This window comes from Peromyscus californicus, unplaced genomic scaffold (assembly GCF_007827085.1).
Source record: "Peromyscus californicus insignis strain IS unplaced genomic scaffold, ASM782708v3 Scaffold_15__1_contigs__length_86483966, whole genome shotgun sequence".
Taxonomy (NCBI): Eukaryota; Metazoa; Chordata; class Mammalia; order Rodentia; family Cricetidae; genus Peromyscus; species Peromyscus californicus.
Genome location: NW_026294447.1, coordinates 18,358,438 through 18,381,350, shown reverse-complemented (window position 1 = coordinate 18,381,350; position 22,913 = coordinate 18,358,438). Strand labels below are relative to the sequence as shown.

The window sequence follows — 22,913 nt, the reverse complement described above, 5'->3', positions numbered from 1 at the left end:
AGGGCCATTTGAAGGATAGTATGGAAACCTAATACAGTAGAAGCTTTTAAAAAGATATACATATATGAAGAAGATCTAAATGAAATCTCCAAATTATGGGGGAGAAAGAATCCCAACTGCCCATCTCTTTTTACCAAATGAAGCTTCCAGTATTGGTGTTGGGTTACATATAACTGAATTGTTGGTCAAAGGGGTCCCATGGAAACCCCTAAACAATGCAGGCTTGTGCTGAGAATGTAGGTTGTCTTTCACAAATTGAGAATATAGGTTGTTCTTTACAATCTGACAACAAGTCCCCATTACTAAAGACAACACTGACACAACTCACTGAATCAGAAAAAGTCAAGCTGATGCCTACATAGACTAGCCTTTATTTGTACAGGCTAGCATTTTTGGTATGGACCGTTCATTACACACTCCCAAAGGAGTAATGTAAACACCAATCCAGCTATAAACCCTCCTATCTACAACGGCATTTTATCTTCAAGGTATGGTAGTGCAATAGTGGCACAAGCTTGTGGTAATAGTGATCCAAAATTTTATTTGACTTAAGGCCCACTCCACGAGATGGAACCCATACCCTGTACTTCATTGGCAACCAAGAACCTGAGACTAGATAGTACAGGGTAAAACCAAATACTACTATTCCAAAAAGAAAAAAAAAAGAAGCATCAATTAAAGGATTCCTAATGATATTCTGATATACTTAACACTCAGCGCCTTGCTCAGGCATCTCCAGAGAAGCTTCCTGCTGTAGCAGATGGGAACAGATCAAGAGAAAGACTTTATGCAGAGAGTGAGAGCCCTAAACAAAACATTTGCATCAAATTCCTCCCCAGATATATAGTTGGGCTTTTTTGTCAGGGCCATTGGCTCCCCAATAAATGATGTGAAGACTTAAGAAAGCTTGGACAATAGCTTAAGCTTGTTTAAAACTAGTTCTTATAACTTAAATTAACTTATATCTTTTAATCTATATCCTTTTACATTGTTCAATGACCTCTACTTTGTAATGCCCATGTGGCTTTCTCTGTGTTCTGGTGTTTCCTCCCTTCTTATTCCCAGCATCTTCTCTGCCTTGAAAATTCTGGCTAGCTATTGGCTGCTCAGTTTTTTTAAACCAATCTGAGTAACACATCTTCACTGTCTACATAAATATTATTCCACAACATTTCCCCCTTTTTGTGTAAATAAAAAGAAAAGGCTTTAACTTGAACATAGTAAAAGTATACACAGTAAGAACAATTATCAGGTAAGAATTACATTCACAATGTCCAGTCTATTTGTATTTGACAAATTTAGAGAAAGTACTATATTATCTATCCTATCATTGTCCAAAGTTTTATATCTAAACCACTTTTGGTCATAACTTGTATTATCATCCTAAAAATATTTTTAAAACCTTAAAACAGCTTTAGATAAACAAATTAAGGTTTTATATCTCTTTACCTTTTAAGCTTTCCATCTCTTATGTAAATTTCTTTTCTTAATTTGGTAACAAGAAAAACTGTAAAATTGTGACAATCTAGTCTTCAATCTCCATAGAGAACAAAAGGAAGTAAGTAGAACCAAGGGGAGTAGATGTCAAGAGATCATGAAAATGATGGCTTAAATCAATAAAACAGAAACAAAGAGAACAATACAAAGAATCAATGAATCAAAGAGTTGGTTCTTAGAAAATCAAAAAGTTAGACAAACCCTTATCCAACTAACTAAAAGGCAGAGAGTGAATATCTAAATTAACAAAATCTAAAAGGAAAAGTAGGACATAATAACAGATAACAAGGATATCCAGAAAATCATAAAGACATACTTTAAAAAGATGTATTCCACCAAATTGGAAAATCTAAAATAAACTGATAATTTACTTGATGGGTACCGCTTAACAAAGTTAAATCAAGATCAAATAAACAATTTAAATAGCCCTATAAGCCCTTCTGAAATAGAAGCAGTTGTTAAATGTCTCAACCAAGGAAAAATCCAGGACCAGATGCATTTAGCTCAGGATTCTACCAGACTTTCAAAGAACAGTTAACACAAATACTTTCCACATTCTTCCAGAAAATAGAACCATAAGAAACATTGCCAATATAAAGACTCAACAAAGAAAGAGAATTATAGACCAATTTCCTTATGAACATAGATGCCAAAACACTCAATAAAATATCTGCAAACCAAATCCAAGAACACATCAAAAAGATCGTGCACCATGATCAAGTAGGCTTCATTCTAGAGATGGAGGAATGGTTCAATATATGAAAATCAGTAAATGTAATCCACCATACAGACAAACTGAAAGAACAAAACTACATGTCAGTCTCACTAGATGAAGAAAAGACCTTTGACAAAATCCAACACCCTTAATGGTAAATGTCTTGGAGAGACTAGGGATACAAAAGTCATACATAAATATAATAAAGGCAATTACAGCAAGTCAATAGCCTACACCAAACTTAACTGAGAGAAATTCAAAGCAATTCCACTAAAATCCAGAAGATGACAAAGCTGTTCAGTTTCTCCATATCTAATCAATACAGTACTTGAAGTTTTAGCTATAAAAATAAGTTAACTAACAGAGATGAAAGGGATATAAATTGGAAAGGAAGAAGACAAAGTATCATTATTTGCATATGATATTTGGTAGTATATAGATGTGACCCAAAAAATTCTACCAGGGAACTCCTACAGATGATAAACACTTTCATCAAAGTGCCTGGATACCAGATTAACTAAAAATATCAGTAATACTGCTATATACAAATGACAAATGGACTGAGCAAGGAATCAGGGAAACAAAACTTTCACAATAATTTCAAATTATATTATCCTGGGGATAACTCTAACCAAGAAAGAGAAAGATTTGTGTAATAAAAATTTCGAGTTTTGAAGGAAGAAATTGAAGAAGATATAAAGATTCCCTCATGCTCATGGATCAGTAAGATTAACATAGTAAAAATGGCCATCCTAACAAAAGCAATCTATAGATTCAATGCAATCCCCATCAAAATTCCAACACAATTCTTTACATACCTTGAAAGAACAATTCTCAATTCCACATGGAAAATTTAAAAAAAAAAAAAGGATAGCTAAAACAATTCTGAACAATAAAAAAATGCGGGAGGTCCCATCACCCCTGATTTCAAGTTGAAATATGGAGCTATTGTAATAAAAAACCTGCTTGGTATTGGCATAAAAACAGACATATCCATCAATAGAATCAAATTGAAGATATGGATATAAATCACACACATATGGACACCTGATTTTTGATAAAGAAGCCAGGAATACAGACAAGAAAAAAAGACAGCATTTTCAAAAAATGGTACCAGTCTAACTGGATGTCAACTGTAGAAGACACCTGCATGAAACTCAAGTGTAACTGAATCAAGGGCCTCAACATAAAACCAGATACACTGATGTAACATGAATTCCTAAATGATCTTAATAAAAAAAAACCGAGAGCCAGAATATTTGGATAAATGCTTAAAGATCAGAGAGACAAAGGAACAAGCCACAGCTATCACCTCTTACCTCACCAACTCCTCAGCCTGAAAAACCCTCAGCTGATAGGCCTCTAGACAAATGAGTTTCCTCAGCTGAAAAGGCTTCAGCCTAAAGAGCCTCTAGCTGAAAGAGATGTTTCTGTTGAAAAGCCTTTAGTTCCTGTCTCATCATGCCTTTTATATCTTTATCTGCCCAGTCACACACTTCCTGTGTGTGCTTCCTAGTACTGGGATTAAAGATGTGTGCCACCACAGCCTGGCTCTGTTTTCTCTCCTAGACTGAGTCAATCTCATGTAGTCCTGGGTGGCTTTGAACTCACAGAGATCCAGACAGATCTCTGCCTCCTGGGTGCTAGAATTAAAGTTGTGTGCCACCAATGCCTGGCCTCTATGTTTAGTCTAGTGGCTTGTTCTTTTCTCTGATCTTCGGGCAAATTTTATTAGGATACACAATACACTGGATGTTATAGAAGAGAAAGAGAGGAATAGCCTTGAACTCATTATTACAGGAGGCAACTTCTTAAACAGTCACCAGTAATATGGACCAACAATTAATGAGTGTAACTTTATGAAAAATCTAAAAATCTTCTGGAAGGCAAATGAAACTTTAAACTGAACTAAGCAGCAGCCTACAGAATGACTGTATTACATATATGTATTACATATATTACATTATGATTGCTGTTTTTCCTCCCTCCCTTCCCTTAGTCTCTCTTCCCTACCTCCTCTCTCCCACAGATCATGTCCACTCTGTCTCCCCTAAGAAAAGAGCAGGTCTCCTGGGGAGAATGGTCAACCATCACATAATATGCCATAATAAGACCAGATACATACAATCACATCAAGGCTGGATGAGGCAACTTGGTAGGAGGAAAAGTGTCCATAAGTAGGCAAGAGTCAGTGACTTTCTATGTTCCCATTGTTAGGAATTCCACAAGAACACCAAGGTATTCAGCCATAACATACAGGCATTGGACCTGTATGCTTCCTCTAATGTTTGACTGTAGGATGCTGCATCAGCTTCTATTGGTTTCTGGATGAGGTCTCTGGTCTCTTTGATGAGGACTCTGGTAGCCTCTGATCCCAGAACACTCTGCAGGCAGGAAAAAGGGTTGGTCGAAGGTTTTGTGGCTAGATTGTTGTCCCAATCCCTCCACTTGGGACCTTTTCTGGTTACAGAAGATGGCTCGTACAGGTTATTTGTTGACATTACTAGGAGACTTTGCTAGGGTTACTCCGATTGATTTCATGGAGGTTTCCACCTCTCCACCAAATCCAGGTATTTCTCTCTCCGCACCCAGTTGATTCCTCCTGTTCCCAACCCATCCAACCCCAGTGCACCAGTGAAATCTGTTCTATTTCTCTTTCCCAGGAAGATCCTTGCATCCCCCTTAAGCCCTCCCTGGACTTAGCTCCTCTGGGCATGTGGACCATACTATGATCATCTTTTACTTTACAGCTAGTATGCACTTATGAGTGAGTACATACCTGTTTGTCTTTCTGGGTCTGGGTTGCCTCACTCAGGATGACTTTTTCTAGATCCATCCATTTGCCTGCAAATTTCAGGATGTCATTGCTTTTGACAGCTGAGTAATACTTCATTGTGTAAATGTACCACAATTTCTTTATCCATTCTTCAGTGGAGGGACCCCTGGGTTCAGTCTCTGTGAGCTCCTATGAGTCGAGGTTAGTTGATTCTGTGAGTTTTCTTATGATGCCCTTGACCTTTCTGGCTCCTACAATCCTTTCCTTCCCCTCTGCAATAGCATTCCCTGAGCTCAGCCTAATGTTTGGCTGTCAGTGTCTGCATCTGTTTCCGTCAGTTGTTGATGAAGCCTCTCTGATGACAGTTGGTCTATATACCAATCTACCAGTATAACAGAATATGGTTAGGCATCATTACATTGACATTTTTCCCTTCAATCTTGTTTGGTTCTATCTGAGGTCTCTGAGCAATCCAACCTCTGGGTCCTGCTGCTCCAGGCAGTGTCTGGAATGAGATCACTCTTGTGGCATGGGTCTGAGGATAAACTAGTCATTGGTTGGCCACTCCTGCAATCTCTGTGCCACCCTTGCCCCAGGACACCTCATGGGCAGGACAGTCTGTAGGTTGAAGGTTGTGTGGCTGAGTTGGTGTCCCAGTTCCTCAACTGGAAGTCTTGCCTTGTCATAGGAGATGGCTAGTTTAGGTTATGTATCCCCTATTGCTTGAAGGCTTAGCTGGGATTATCCTTGTAGATTCCTGGGAGTTTTCCTTGCACTAGGTTTCTAGCTCGTCTTGAATTCCCCAATTCCTAATTGTCTTATTCAGTAGTCTCCCCCTCCATGCCTCCTCCCCCTGATACCTCCTATTTTCTTTCCCACCTTCTGCCAGTACACCTGTAAAAATCTATTGTATTTCCCCTTCCAAGGGAAATCCAAGTATTTTTTTCAAGTGTCATCCATTTGCTGTAAATTTTGTGCCATTGTTTTTAACAGGTGATTAATGCTCCATTGTGCAAATGTACTACATTTTCTTTATCCATTCTTTGGTTGGGGGACATCTAGGACATGTCTAGTTTCTGGCTATTATGAATAATGCTGATAAGAACATAGTTGAGCCACTGTCCTTATGATAAGATTGGGCATCCTTTGGATATATGCCCAAGAGTGGTATAGCTAGATCTTGGAGCAGATTGATTCCCAATTTCCAAGAAACTGTCATACTGATTTCCAAAGTGGTCATACAAATTTGTACTCCCACCAGCAACAGAAGAGTGTTCCCCTAGCTCCACTTCCTTTCCAGCATGAGTTGACACTTGTGCTTTTAGCTATTATGACAGGTGCAGAAACTTTTTGATATGCATTTCCATGATGGCTAAGCATCTTTAACATTTTTAAGTGTTTCTCAGCTATTTGAGATTTCTTTATTGAAAATTCTCTGTTTAGATCTATACCTCATGTTTTAATTAGATTATTTGGGTTTTTTGATATTTAGTTTCTTGTTTTCTAAATATTTTAGACATTAGTCTTCCATCAGATGTTGAGTTGTTAAAAATATTTTCCAGCCCAATCCCAGAAGATTTCCACTACTCAGGTGCAAGCCACATTAATCAGAAGAACAGGCGAGTGTAACCCTTCCAGATGAACTGGCCTATCCCCTAGAATCTGTTCCCAAAGACCCAACCCACTGCCCACACCCTCCCTCTTCATTGCCCACACTGTGGCTGAATCCTGCCATCAAACCCCTGAAGATTGTCATTGATCAGGTACAGGCCACACCAGTCAGAAGAATTCACATGAGTCACAAGAACAGGTGCATGTTACACCGGTCAGAAGAACAGAGAACTTCTGCTGTACTAAAGGCCAAGTGAGCTGTCAGAAGGCAAGCCCCCAAATTAGGCAGAGACTCTATTAGATCAGAGGTCATATAGGCCACTAGAAATTCTGGCCATAATAATGAGAGGAAACAGAGGCCAAGGAAAAAAATACATAACCAACAAAGACACACTTAAAAATCAGCACCTAGACTTATAATCACTCTGAACCCAGATGTCTAAACTCCAGTGTAAGAATACAATCAACACCAACAGAACAATAAGGAACTGCCAGAACCCAACTATTCTACTCTAGCAAGACTTGAATATTCCAACAAAACTGAAGCACAAGAAAATGACATTAAAACAACTTTATGAAGATGATAGAAATATTTAAAGAGTAAATTTAAAAATCCCTTAAAGAAATCAGGGAAAAGACAAACAAAAAACTTGTGGAAAGCAATACATTCCTTAAAGAACAAACAAATAAACATGTGAAGAAAACTATTCAAGACCTTAAAATCAAAATAGAAACAATAAATTAAACACAAACTGAGGTAATTCTAGAAATGGAAAATCTGAGTAAGCAAACAGGAACTACAGATGTAAGCATCACCAACAGAATATAAGAAATGGAAGAAAGAGTATCAGGCATTGAAGACACAATAGAAGAAAATGTTAAATCTAAAAAATTGATGACATAAAACATCCAGGAAATCTAGGCACTATGGAGAGGTAAACCTAAGAATAATAAGAATAGCAGAAGATATATAGCTCAAAAGCCCAGAAAATGTTTAACAAAATCATAGAGAAAAATTTTCCTAACCTAAAGAAGAAGATACTTAAAAAGGTACAAGAAGCATACAGAACACAAATAGATTGGACCAGAAAAAGAAAGTCCACTGACCACATAATATTCAAAACAGTAAATATTCAGAACAAAGAAGCGATTAAAAGCTGCAAGGGGAAAAGGCCAAATAACATGAAAGCAGAACTATTAGAATTATACCTGACTTCTCAATTTCAACTCAAAATGCCAGACCGGCCTGGACAGATGTGTAACAGACTGTAAGAAACCACTGATGCCACCATAGATAGGGAAAACAAGAGATTTCAAGTTAAAATCAGATTTAAACAATACTTATCCACAAATTAAGCACTACTGAAGGTACTGGAAGGAAAACTCCAACTCATGGAAGTTAACTACACCCATGAAAACACAGGCAGTAAATTATCTCCTAACAGCATAACCAAAAAAGGAAAACACACACACACACACACACACACACACACACACACACACACACACACACACGACCATCAAGTACAGCAAAGCATCAGGAATTAACAAGAATTAATCACTGATATCTCTCAATATTAATGGACCCAATTTCTCAATAAAAAGACACATACTAAGAGAAGGGATTCAAAAACAGGATTCATCCTTGTGCTGCATATAAGAAACACACCTCACCATCAAAGATAGGCATTACCTCAGAATAAATGATTTGAAAAAGATTTTCTAAGCAAATGGCTCTAAAAAGCAAGCTGGTATAGCTATTCTATTATCTAACAAGATAGACTTCAAAACAAAGTTAATAAAAGAGATGGGGAAAGACACTTCACATTTATCAAAGGAAAAATCCAACAAGATGATGTCTTGATTCTCAGTATTGTGCCCCAAACATAAGAGCACCCATGTTTGTAAAGTAAACACTACTAAAGCTTAAATCACATATTGGTCCTCATGCATTGACAGTGAGAGGCTTCAATAACCCACTCTCACCAATGGAAAGATTATCTAGACAAAAACTAAACAGAAAAATAATGGAACTAACTGATGTTATTACCCAAGTGGACATAACAGATATCTATGCAATATTTCACCCAAACACAAAAGAATACACTTTCTACTCAGCACCTCATGGAATAGTCTTCAAAATTCAACACATACTTAGTCACAAAGCAAGTCTCAACAGAGGCAGGAAAATTGTATCTGCATCCTATCAGGCCACAATGGATTAAAGCTAGATTTCAACAACAATAGAATCAATAGAAAGCCTAGAAACTCATGGAAACTAAAAAACTGTCTACTGAATGACTACCGGTCCACAGCAGAAATAAAGAAAGGCATTAAAGACTTCCAAGATTTCAATGAAAATGAGTGCCAAACATACCCAAATTTATGGTATACAATAAAAGCAGTGCTAAGAAGACAGCTCATAGCACCAAGTGCCTTCATAAAGAATTTGGATAGTAGGGGATTACCCTAGCACCAGATTTCTTCTTAACCCCCTAATGGCTCCCTCTAGCAAGATATCTCTTTCATTGCTCTCCCTCTCTGTCCCTCCCTCCACTCAAACATCTCTGTCCCTCCTGTTCCCATCCCCCATCCCTTCCCTTCTAAACTCCCTCCCAATTTACCTAGGAGATCTTAACTATTTTCCTTTCCTAGGGCCCTTCATGTGTGTCCCTCTTAGGGTCATCTTTTTGCCTAGCTTCTCTGGGGTTGTGGAATCCACACAGATGACAACAACTAAGACTCCTAGCAATAATGGAGAGGGTGCCTGAACTTACCTTCCCCTATAATCAGATTAGTACTACTCTAATTGTCTTCATAGAACCTACATCCAGTAACTGATGGAAGCAGATGCAGTGACCCACAACCAAGTGTTTGACTGAGCTCCTAGACTTCAGGTGAAGAGAGTGAGGAGGGATCCTAAGAACAAGTGAGGTCAAGATCATGATGGGGAAAACCACAGGGACATCTAACCCAAGCTGGTGGGAGCTCATGGACTCTGTCCTGTCAGCTGGGGAACATGCATGGGACCAAGCTAGGCCCTCTGAATGTGGGTGACAGTTATGTAGCTAGGTCTGTTTGGAGAGTCCCTGGGAGTGGGACCAGGAGTTATCCCAGGTGCATGAAATGGCTTTTTGGAACACATTCCCTAGAGTGGGATACCTTGCTCAGCCTAGGCACAGGGGGAGGGGGCTTGGTCTTGCCTCAACTTAGTATGCCAGACTTTGTTGATACCCTGGAGGCTTTACCTCTCTGAGGATTGGATGGGGGTTGAGATTGGAGGAGGTGGGGGCCAGGAGAAGGGGAGGGAGAAAGAATGGGATTGGTATGTAAAATGAAGAAAAACATTTTTTTTAAAAAAATAAAATTTTAAAAAAGGAATTGGAGACTTCTCAAACTAGTGACTTAGCAGCACACTTAAAAGTTCTAGACAAAAAGAAGCAAACATACCCAAGAGGAAATAATCAAGCAGACAGCAAAAAGCAATAAAATGGAAACAAAGAGAACAATATAGAAAAATCAATGAAACAAGGAATTTGTTCTTTGAGAAAATCAACAAGATAGACAAACCCTTATCCAAAAAACCTAAAATACAAAGAGAGAATATCCAAATTAATTAAATCATAAACAAAAAGAGGAACATAACAAGTACAAACAATGAGGACATCCAGAGATATACTAGGTCATACTTCTAAACCCTGTACTCCAGAAAATTGGAAAATACATAAAAAAATGGACAAATTCCTTGTTCGATGCCACTTCCCAGAATGAAATCAAGATCAGATAAATAATTTACCCAGGTACAAATGATTTTAGGTGAGAATTCTACCAGGCTTTGAGAAGACCTTACACAAATACTCCTCAAATTATTCCACAAAATAGAACCAGAGGGGAACATTGCCAGATTCATTTTATGAGGCCACAGTCACCCTGATACTCAAACTACATACAGACTTAATAAAGAAAAAGAATTATAGACCAATTTCCCTCTTGAACATTAATGCAAAATTTATCAATAAAGTACTTGCATACCGAATCCAAGAACACATCAAAAAGGTCATCCAATGTGAATAAGTGAGCTTCATCCCAGAGATGCAAGGATGGTTCAACATACAAAAATCTGTCAATATAATCCAACCATACCAATGAACTGAAAGAAAAAATCCTTTATCATCTTATTAGACGCCTTTGACAAAATCCAATACCCCTTCATGATAAAAGTCTTGGAAAGACAGGGATACAAAAGCAATATAGAGCAAGCCTATAGCCAAAGTCAAATTAAATGGGAGAGAAACTCAAAGCAAACCCACTAAAATAAGAATCAAGACAGGGCTGTCCACTATCTCCATATCTGCTCAACATAGTTCTAGCTAAAGCAATAAAACAACTAAAGAAGCCGGGCGGTGGTGGCGCACGCCTTTAATCCCAGCACTCGGGAGGCAGAGCCAGGCGGATCTCTGTGAGTTCGAGGCCAGCCTGGTCTCCAAAGCGAGTTCCAGGAAAGGCGCAAAGCTACACAGAGAAACCCTGTCTCGAAAAACCAAAAAAAAAAAAAAAAAAACAACTAAAGAAGATCAAGGGGATACAAATTGAAAAGGAAGAATTCACAGTATCAATGTTTGCAGGTGATATGATAGTATAAAAAAGTGACCCCAAAAATTCTATCTACAGCTGATAAACATCTTTAGTGAAGCATCTGGACACAAAATTAACTAAAAAGAAAAAATCAGTAGCCCTCCTATATACAAATGATAAATGGGCTCAGAAAGAAATCAGGAAAACAACACCCTTCACAATAGCCACAAACAATATAAAATATCTTGGTGTGGCTGGGTGGTGGTGGCACATGCCTTTAATTCCAGCACTTGGGAGGCAGATTTCTGTGAGTTTGAGGCCTGCCTGGGCTACAGAGTGAGTTCCAGGAAAGGCGGGAAGCTACACAGAGAAACCCTGTCTCGAAAAACCAAAATACATAAATAAATAAATAAATAAATAAATAAACAAATAAATAAATAAATAAATAAAAATCTTGGTGTAACTCTAATCAAGCAAGTGAAAGATCTGCATGGCATGGCTTCAAGTCTTTGAAGAAAGAAATTGCAGAAGTTATCCGATGACAGAAAGATCTTCCATGCTCATAGATGCATCAGTGGGATATAGTAAAAATGACCATCTTAGGAAAAGCAATCTACAGATTCAGCACAATCTCCATCAAAATCACAACAAAATTTTTACCAGCATTGTAAGAAGAATACTCAACTTCATATAGAAAAACAAAAAACCCAGGGTTGCTAAGATAATCCTGTACCACAAAAGAACTTCCAGAGGTATCACCATCCCTTATATCAAGGTCTACTACACAAATATAATAATAAAAATCTCTTATTATTGGCATAAAAATGGACAAGTGGATCAATGGAATTTAATCAAAGGCCTAGACATAAATCCACAGACATATGGAAACCTGATTTTTTGATGAAAAAGACAAAACTGTACAATGGAAAAAAGAAAGCATTTTCAACAAATGGTGCTTGTGTAAACTGTATGTCTATATGTAGAAGAATGCAAATGGATCCATATCTATTACCCTTCACAGAAGTCAAGTTCTAGTTGATCAAACACATCAACATAAATCTAGATACACAGAAACTGATAGAAGAGAAAGTGGGAAACAGCCTTGAATGCATTGGCAGAGGAGACATCTTTTTGAACAGAATATCAATAGTGCAGTCACTAAGGTCAACAATTAATAAATGGGACCACATGAAGCCCAAAAGCTTCTGTAAGCCAAAGACACCATCAAAATGAAAAAAAAAAAAAAAACCAGCAGCTTATAGAGTGGGAAAATGTCTTCCACAACCCCACATCTAACAGAGGATTGATTTTCAAAATATATTAAAAAATCAAGAAACTAAACATCAAAAAACCAAATAATCCAACTTAAAAATGGGGAACAGATCTAAGAAGACAATTTTTAATAGAAGAATCTCAAATGGCTAAGAAACACTTAAAAACATTCAACATCCTTAGTCATCAGGGAAATGCAACTCAAAACTACTTTTAGATTCCATCTTAACACCTGTCAGAATGGCTATGATCAATAACACAAGTGACAGCTCATGTAAGGAAGGAAATTGAATAGATTTTGCAGTGGACTGGTGGCAGGTAGTGACAGGTGTTAGAAAGAATCAGGTATGTGTGGGGAAATGGGATAGAAGGAGAAAAACATGAAGAGAGATGACTGGAATTGGGGACACATTTGTGGAGTGGTGTGGAAACCTAGCGAAGTGGAAACTTCTTGGAGTCTATGAGGGTGGTCCTAGTGAGGACTCCTAGTAATAATGGACAATATGGAGTCTCAACTTGCCAACTCTTGTAGCCAGGCAAGGCTTCCAGTGGAGGGACTCCGTTGTATTCAGTTGATTTGTTGGCCAAGGGGTTCCATGGATATCTTTAAATAACCTAGTTTAATACTAGAACAGAGGGTTGCTCTCTGCAAACTGACAGCAAGGCTTCATTGTTGAGGACATTACCTGCACAGCTCATTGACAGCGGAAAGGTCAAGCTTGTTCCTGCATGGAGCCTTACCCCTACATTCTAGTCCCTTTGGTATGGAAAGGTACTCTGTGGGCTACCCAAAGAGAAACATGGACAGCAACCCAGCCTAGAAACCTTTGACCAACAATCTGTCCAGCCTACAAGATGTGCTGGGGCAATGATGATGCAGAGCTTGTAGGAATGGCCACCCAATGTCTGATTTACCTTGAGCCCCACTCCAGCAGAGGCATCCCGTGCTCTACACTGCTTAGATGGCCAGAAATTGGAGACTGGATATCCCACAGACCTATGGTGGAACCAAACATTACTGTCAAAAAGAAAAAAAAAAGAAAGAAAGAGAGAGAGAGAGAGAGAGAGAGAGAGAGAGAGAGAGAGAGAGAGAGAGAGAGAGTTGCTTCCTAATGATATTCTGCTATACTAATAGATAGGTGCCTTGTCCAGTCATCATCATAGAGGCTTCCTCTGGCAGCATATGGGAGAGGATGAGGAGACTCAGGGCCTGACTTTGTGTGGAGAGAAAGTCTCCATCAGAGGTCTCCATTGTGTGCCTCCCCTCAGATCTCAGGGAACCCCACAGAGATGGGGAAGGAAGAATTCTAGGAGTCAGAGGGGATGGAGGACACCAGGAGAACACAACCTACTGAATCAACTAAGCAGAGCACAGATGGGCTCACACAGACCAAAGTGGTAAGCGTGGGGCCAGCATGGGGTCTGCAGAGGTCTGCTCCAGGTTTTCTGCATGTATGCTGTGGCTATCAGCTTGGTGTTTTTGTAGGACTCCTAACTGGAGGTGCAGGTGTGCTCGGCGGACTCTTTTGCCCGCTCTAGGGAATATTTTCTTCCTTTTATGTTGTGTTGTCCAGCTTTGGTGTCAGGGTTCTTGCCTTGCCTTATTTTACATTGTTTTGTTATGTTTGGTTGTTGTCTTTTGAAGGCCTGCTCTTTTCCGATGGGAGACAGACTGGGAGTGGATCCAGGGAAGAGGAAGGTGGGGGGATTTCGGAGAAGTAGAGGGAGGGGAAACAGTTGCTGGGATTTATTGTATGAGAGAGAATCTATTTTCATATATATATATATATATATATATATATATATATATATATGTATATTTACATATATAGAGATTTGTTTATATATGTATGCATATAAACAAAACAAAAATATGACCATTAGTAATATATTTAGAAAGGAAGACATTTTCACAAAAAAAATGTAAAATCTTATTTTGTGGAAATGCAAAAAATCCCCGAAAAGCTAAAAACATCTTGAACAAAAATTTACCAAGAGGCATTGTATTTTTATTTTGAAATGTTATAGTGTTAAACTAATTCTATAGTATGATACTCTTATTAAAACTGATAAATGGAACAGAATTGACAGCTTAGAGATTTAAACAAAGGAATTATGGTTACTCAATTTTTTATAAAGCCCATCAGAAGACATGATAGGGAAAATAGTAGTCTCTGGCATAAACTATGCTGACAAAATCAGACATTTATGTGCAGAGTAACGCAACTAACTATATTGTTAAGTTAAATGCAAAAATCACCTTAAAGTAAATTTGAAATTCCTGTAACACAAGAGCAATTTCTTAATACACATCATGACCATGATGTCTTGGCCATTACTTTAAAAATATAGGTGACAGGAACAAAAATAAACAAAAAGACTATGTCAAATTAAAAGACTCATGTAAAACAAACAAACAAACAAATAAACAAAAAACCCTGAAAAATCAGCCTCTAGTTTGGGAGAAAATACTTGTGAGAAAATATTTAAAATGGTAAAGATTCAAAGAACTTAGATGCAGTAAATTAATAACCTGAATAAATATAAACAGATTATTTAACTATGTTATTCCAAATGGTAAATGTGTTCATGAAAAGGAGCTTGAATACTAGTGATGAAACTTCAGTGATACATTACCCCTTACAACTGTTAGAATGCCTATTAAACTAGAAAAAAAACGATAATAGTCTTGGCAAAAATGTGGGGAAAGAAACCCTAATACATCATTTGTGGAAATGTAAACTGGTGTAACCATTGTGGAAAGTAGCACTAAGATTTCTAATAAGAAATAAAACTTGTACAATATCTCTATTGAATATTGTGGTGGTTTGAAAGAAAACGCCCCCCAAAGAGAGGGACACTATTAGGAGGCCTTGTTGGAGTAGGTATGGTCTTGTTTGGAGAAGATATGTCACTGTGGGGGTGGGCATTGAGGTCTCTTTTCTCAAGCTTCAGTCAGTGTGACAGTCAACTTCCTGCTGCCTTCTGGTCAAGATGTAGCACTCTCAGCTCCAGCACCATGTCTGCCTGCATGCCTCCATGCTCCCCATGATGATGATAATGGACTGAACCTCTGAAACTGTATGTGAGCCACTTCAATTAGATGTTTTCTTTATAAGAGTTGCTGTGATCATGATGTTTCTTCACAGCAATAGAAAACCTAAACTAAGACAACTATATAAGAAATTACAGTGAAAACATCATTTTGTGAGTATGTGCACACTTATAACCATGGCAGCATTGTTCATAATAGCTCATTGTCAAGTGGATAGAATTTAGAAGTACCTGGGAGATGAGTTTCCGAGAAGGCCTGTTAGATATTGTCTTGATTCTTTTTACCTAGGTGGAAAAACCTTCCCTTTGGGTGGCACGATTCCCTAGGCAGCCCATCCTGGAATGTGAGCTGAGCACTAACATGTATACATGTATTTTTATCTTCTTCTGACTGTAGACATAATGTGACCAGCTGCTTCAATGTCCTGCAGCCTTGACTCCCCTGACATGATGGCTGTTCATTGAACTATCTGTAAAAATGAATACTCTCTGCTTTGTCAGAATGTCTTTGTCCCAATGACAGGAAAACAAAGTAGACAACAGCCAAGATATGGAAACAACTAAAGTACCATTAACAGATGAATGTGCTGTACTTTTCAAAGACAGTGGCTCAAGTGCTCCCTCCCCCCCCCCACCCCCCCCCACCCCCCCGCACACACACACAGACTCAACATTGCATATTTGTATATCATATATGTGTGCCTCATATGTAATGTAATATTTTAAAGCTTCAAAATATTTGTGATCAAATGGGAGAATCTGCAAGATATTACATTAAGTGGAATCAGCCAGATGCAGAAAAAGTATTATATAATTTTGGTTTCTTGTAAAGTTTAACAAAATATGTCAAAATAAAAACTGTAATATTGGTTACTAGGGACAGAGAACTTGATAACTAAAGAAATTTATGTCAAACAATATAATATTGCAGTTACATAAGATGAGTGTTGTGTGACTTTTTCTTCAAAGCATGAACAAAAGTCTGTTCACCCTGCCTAGAGCTCTGATGCAGGTCATAGAAAATGAATGATGTCAGAAACTCCCTGTATAATATTATCATCATATTCAGTATTGAACTTCAGATTTTAGTGAAGTTCTCTTTTCACACTTATGTTCAGTGTTTAGAGTTTTCTTTTTATAAGAGTGATTCATCTTAAATATCTGTATCCCAAGTTAGATGGCCATATTTCTGTCCATTCTGTGGAGATTTGATCACAGAAACTGCTTTAGATTTGGTAAGGAAGGGACTCTTCTCAAGGACGCAAGAATGAAGAAGCACAAAGCCGTGATCATGTTGGGTTTTGTTTGTTTGTTTGTTTTGTTTTTTTGTTGTTGTTGCTTTTTAGTCTTCAGTGAAAGATAGGCAAACATATTTCAGAAAAGCAACTGAAAACAATTTGTCTTACAATAATTTGATGTTTGAGAGGTTGGTGTTTGTTAGTTTGCAAAAAATTATATTTTCTCAAAAATGGCATTGAAAACAGTTAGGCAAAACTTTACTTAACTAATATCCACAATGCCTAAAAATATAGAATTTAAAATATTCATCATTATTCCAGAGCAAACACTGTTTCAATGTTTATTAGTAGGATCCAATGAACTTATTTAGATAATGATGATGGCATAATTGAACAAACCTGGACTCACTCCAGTTGTACAGCAAATGTATCTCTTTCCTTAGTATCACTCATTCTCCCCGTTCCCTGCAACCACAATCTCCCCGAAAGAACACAGACTGGATTCTAAGAATGTAGTCTAGAAGAAGGTCAGAATTTATTTGAGTAAAGTGAGGCATCCCAAATGGATGAGGATGGACAATTAACAAAGGGGAAATGGGTGAGCTGAGAACTGTTTTAGGGTAGAAGTGGGCCATAATCAGAGAGAACATGTTGCAAATTTACGTTTCAGGCACGTTTTAGACTATTTCTAAAGTCTGTCAATCAGATTTCCTTGCAGTGGTATTTTCCTGTTTAAGTTATTAGAAAGGCTGATTTCGATTGATTCTCCTCTTAGAGGATGGGGCAGTGCTATAGGAAGTTTTCTTCTGTGTAGCAATTTTATAAAGCTTAGATATGTATCAATTAATGACCTAGGCAGTCCATGGTGCCACATGACAGAAATATGAATCCAGTCACAGTTCTCTGAATAGTAATTAGATACTTCTAGCTCTAGTTCTTGGTTTTCAAGTTCTTTATTATGAGGGAGTGGTCCAGTTCTAAAGATCTTCAAAAGATTGACCATATCAACAGTGGTCATGATCACACTCAAAGATTGCTTATAAATATAAATGAAAGAGATTTCCATGTTTACAGACCAGGCAAATTTAAAAGAAGGAAACTGGAGTCACCATTCATGAAAAGCAAAATTTAGAAATACCTATAATATTCTGTAAAATAAATTAATTTCAATAGAGATAGCTCTGTTTCAGTGGAGTCTTTTAATCAACTCCTCTTCATAATCCCTTCAGTAATGCATTTCATGATGTGTCTGCAGCAATATTTCCTGTGGGACAACTGTGTCTTAATATTTTAGCAACAGCACACCATGTAATTATCTGTAAATAATTTAGCATGTATTTCATTCATGTGGAAATGATTCAATTAGCCAAAGTGAGGTAAAATGAAAACTTCCTGTGAAATGTTAAGCCTTCATACTGTAGCTTTATTTCTTACTATTTTAGTTCTATTGCATCAGATAATATATCTTCTATTTCAAATGATTGACTATGCTAGTTTGTAGATATTAGTACTCATTCACTCTTTATACCTATGGTTGTGGATGTGGAAAAGGGTTACCTAGGTTTTCTTTAATTCTAAGGACTTTCTCTCCAATATGTAAATTGCCTCAATGCATTTTTTCTATCCACTTCACATCTAGAGATATAGACTATATCATTCATCATGAACATAGATTTCCTACCTTCACTAGGGTAATGATGAAGGTGCAAAGGATAACTAAAATTGTAGATTACTTGGTATTCATTTACAGTAATGTTAGCAGGAAAGATTATAGATTTTACTGAGAGGATAGATATGATTTTAGAGATGAATGTAGTTTGACTCATGTCACACAGTAAATGATACTCTGCCTATGTATAATTCAAAACTAACTGAAGGAAAACTAGGAGTTTTTTTATATTTTTTTGTATTCCTTATGACATAAGTTTGATGCTGCTAGATTAAATAAATTCACTTCTTAAAAAAACAGTTTATCACCAAGATGTTTGATTGTCTAAGAGAAAAGAAATTCAGTGCCTATTTCCAAGCTGTACTTACCCTTACAGATTCAATTGAGTAGCACACAAACAAAACTATCATCAAGAATAGCCATCCATTTCAAAGTGAGATTGATTGCACAGCCTTCGGCCAGGCTTCAGCTCATTTATACACTTACCACCATGCTCAGCACTTTCACCTGTCAGAACATGCCGCTTGATGGGCCAGCTCATGGTCTCTGACTTTAGGAATAATTTTCTCCAGGTGAAAAACTTTAAAAGCACTGTAAAATACAAAGGAAGTTTGAGCCCAATAAATGGAAATATACAGGTGTTTAGTGATAGTTGCTTGAAATTGTCACCACTGTCAGTGGTGAAGGTCACTTGAAGATGATTGTAAACAAAACAAGCAAGTTTCTCATCTAATACTGTGACTGCAATAATAACTTGTACGGAAATGGAATTTCTTTGAATTCTAATTATCCACTGTTAATTGTTTCAAAATTAATGCATGAAAAATGTCTTACAGGAAAATTTAGGAAGGAATGGTAATTTAATTGAATGACCAATTGAACTTTTTTTTCCTCTCAAACACAATGTTTTCTTTTATAGTGGTTTAGTATTTGTTGATAGGATTTTTTTTTTCTGTTCAGTTTTAAGAGACTTAATACATTTTAGACTAAAGTGTTCACATACAGGTCTTTCTTGTAGACTGTCAAATGAAGACATGAAACCAAATAATACTCTTACCATTATCACCTATAAATTTAGGTTTATAGTTCCATCTTCCCCTTTTACATTTGTTATTTGTAGCACTTTTTTATTTACAGTAAGGAAACATTTCACATGCATGTAGATAAAAATGTATAGCCTGGTTTAGAGGCTCTAATCAGCATGTGTAGTCTTCTATGAATTTTATGTGTCAGCATGAATGGGCTAAGAGATTGTCAAGTAGTCATAAAACATAATTTTGTGGATATATCTGAGCAACATTTCCAGAAGAAATTAGGATTTGAATATGTTGATCTAGAAAATCTTCTTCACCAGTCCGATTGTGCAAAGGCACTGAGCGGAATAAAAAGGCAAAGGAGGGAAATGGGTTCTCTTTTCTTCATCTGGACCTTCTGTTTATCTCTGCATCCTAGCAATGGAGTTCTTGATATCTAAGCTGCACACTTAGGATTTAGGCAAGCACACTCCTGTGCTTAAGCCGTTGAAGCTGGGATTACACCAGTTCCTTTGGTTCTGGGCCTTTCAACTCTTACTGAACTACATCACTTGTGTTTAAGTGTTAAAATCTATCCATCAGTGTGCCTCTATCTATCTATCTATCTATCTATCTATCTATCTATCTATCTATCTATCTATCTATCATCTATCTACACATTTATCTATCACCTATCTATACATCTGTCTGCTTCTCTTTCTATCATCTATCTAATCATCTATTTTTAATCTATCATTTGTCATCTGTCTATCACCTGTCATTTATCTATCTCCCTATGCCTTATAAGTTCTATTTCTCTGAAGAACTATAACTATTATGAATTTTTAAGAACTTAAGTCTTTTGGAATAATTTAAAATATATAGTTAACTTAATGCAGTTTGTTGTCCATGCAATCACTGTGACTGTTCTGAACTCAATTATTTGTTCTGAGAGGTTTTTCTTACACAGACAGTACTTGGGATATCCTACATAGACAATCATGGAACCTTAAAGCAGAAGAGTTTTATTACTTCTTTTTCAGTCTCTATTCTTTTGTTTCTTCTTAAAAATTTACAACGTTTATCTTCCCTCATTGAACTCACTGAAAAATCATGTGTTCAGAATAGCTAATATCCTTACCCCATTCACTGTATAGATGGAAAAATATGCCTTCTGTCCTTCCTCATTAGTGTGATGTTAAATATAGGTTTATGTACATGCCTTAATCAAATAGAGATTTTTATGTGGTTGTTTATTTTAATTTTTCAGTATTATCACAATGATGAATTTGAGTGACAATGTTTTCAAAATAATGATAGATGGCTATGAAAGAATTTCAAATGGACATTAAATATATGATGTCTGAACAGTTTGAAAAGGATCGTACAATCGATAGTACATTTATTTAATTTCTCTCATTAGACAAAACATTTACCTTTGTGTCATGTTAACACTCAAATGAAGAAATGCATCTAACTGTTGAGAGGCTTGTTTTCTAAATCCGAAAGGAATCTAGAAACTTCTCACTACTAGCAGGAGAGAGGCTTTCTTAATTTTAGTTTATGGTGATTCTTTCATTTTCTGACATGTAGCTTTTTGTATCATATACAAAAAAATAAATTGGCTTTGATAAGAAAAACAAAGATGGATTTCTAGTCATATGCTGCTTCAGCTTTACTTTTTAAAATGAAATCTCAAAGTTTAGTATGGCTGGCTTATATTAAGGCATGGCTAAGACAAACCATTGAGGGCAAAATGTTTCACACACACACACACACACACACACACACACACACACACACACACACACCATACACTCAGGGGACTATTTTTTAAAGATTTATTATCATATCTCTGATTTCAGCCAATAATAGGGTTAGGAATGTAGCATAAACCACGGTGAAAGAGCACTTGTCTAGTCACATGAGGCCTTGGGTTCAATAACTTCTAGAGAGTTGATGGGATTGCTGACAGGTGTTGCCATGGCCTGGGCATGCTATCCCACTCCAGTGTTCCTGATAGACAGGATAGGCAGTTAAAGAAAGAATCATGTTTTAAAGATTGCTCTGATGTGTTCTAACTTGGCTATCCTGCTGTCCTTTTTCCCCCCTTCCTTACTTTCAGAATGGGGATGCTTGCCCCATGTGTCTCTCACCATTGGACGCTGGAAATACATAATCTATTTGATTGACTTCATAAGTTCCAGACAGTAGTTTGCCTTGGGATGATCAATGGATTATTTGTGTCTGGTTTAAATAATTAGATAAGACTTGTACTGATATTTTAAAGTTGATGCTAGGGCTAGGGAATTAGCTGAACTGGCAGTTTGCTTGCAACACATGCCTAAAGACCTGAGTTCAGATCACCAATATACGTTTGAAGTATGGAGCATGGTGGTATGTACCTGTAATCCTGGTGCTAGACAGATGGAGAGAGAGTTAATCATTAGGGCTACTTGCCAGCCAGCCTAGCTGAATTGGTGAGCTACAATTTCAGTGAGAAACCCTGACTCCAAAAATAAGGTGGGGAGTGATTAAGACACCCAGTATCAACCCCTGCCCACTATCATGCATATACACATGCACATACAGACACATACAACACATATACACAGACAAACACACATACTATACACACACACAAATAGTTATAAAAACCAATAATATTCAGATGGATCAAATTCAGATTTTTTTTTCAGCAGCAGCAATTGGGGAATAAATAGCTTGTATGTGAGAAAAGTTGAACACACATCACAATGCTGTGATGTGAGCAATGATGTTGCATGCAGCTTTTATGCCAATTTCCTGTAGGAACTCACCCCTGCAGTGCTGATATTAACAGAGGAAGCATCTCTGGGTACAGAGCCTTCTTCTTCCCAGTGGGATTACAGACTCCATAACAGAGGTTTCACACAGAATTTGGTTCTCTTGATGTATTTTTCTTCCTTTCTCTCTCTCCTTTTGAAAAATTTTAAATAATCAGAGATATTCGACACAAATTCAGTAATAAAAAATAGAGTAAAATATTGATGAGATTGTATCATAACATTTTATCCAATCTTGGTAACCTGATAGTTTTCAAAATGAATTTTTATGGGAAGAACTCTATAGTTCTTTATTTTCTTATATTTGTGTGAAATGGCTATAGCATATGAAATGGTTGAGAAATGGGTTTCATTTTATTTATAGGAATTTACTTACAACAGAACTTTAGAATACAGAGAACTGCTTTGTTTTCTAAGGATCCTTATTTACTGCTTCACTTCTCACAAGAGTCAGGAAACAGGGCCAGCCCAGGTGCCCATTCACAGACAAGTGCAAGAAGAGTGCATGGAACTTTACTTAACTTTAAAAGCAAAATAAAACAAACAAAAAGTGACAAAAACCCAAAACAATGTTTAGGCATTTTCAGACCAATGAAGGAAACTGTGTGCTCATTCATTTTCATTGTCAACTTGATCAGATTTGGAATCACCTAGGAAACCCATCTGTG

General features: G+C 37.1%; 1 long non-coding RNA gene across 1 annotated transcript in view; it reads right to left on the bottom strand.

Annotated features, from left to right (window-relative positions):
• LOC128110716 (uncharacterized) overlaps nt 1–22,356 on the bottom strand; it is a 61,658-nt gene extending 39,302 nt beyond the window's left edge. The window contains exons 1-2 of the long non-coding RNA XR_008218291.1: nt 22,240–22,356; nt 18,894–18,998 (exon numbers count right to left, since the gene is read on the bottom strand). This is a non-coding gene — a long non-coding RNA (uncharacterized LOC128110716). The remainder of the gene's footprint in view (nt 1–18,893; nt 18,999–22,239) is intronic.
• Between the last annotated feature and the right edge of the window lie 557 nt (nt 22,357–22,913).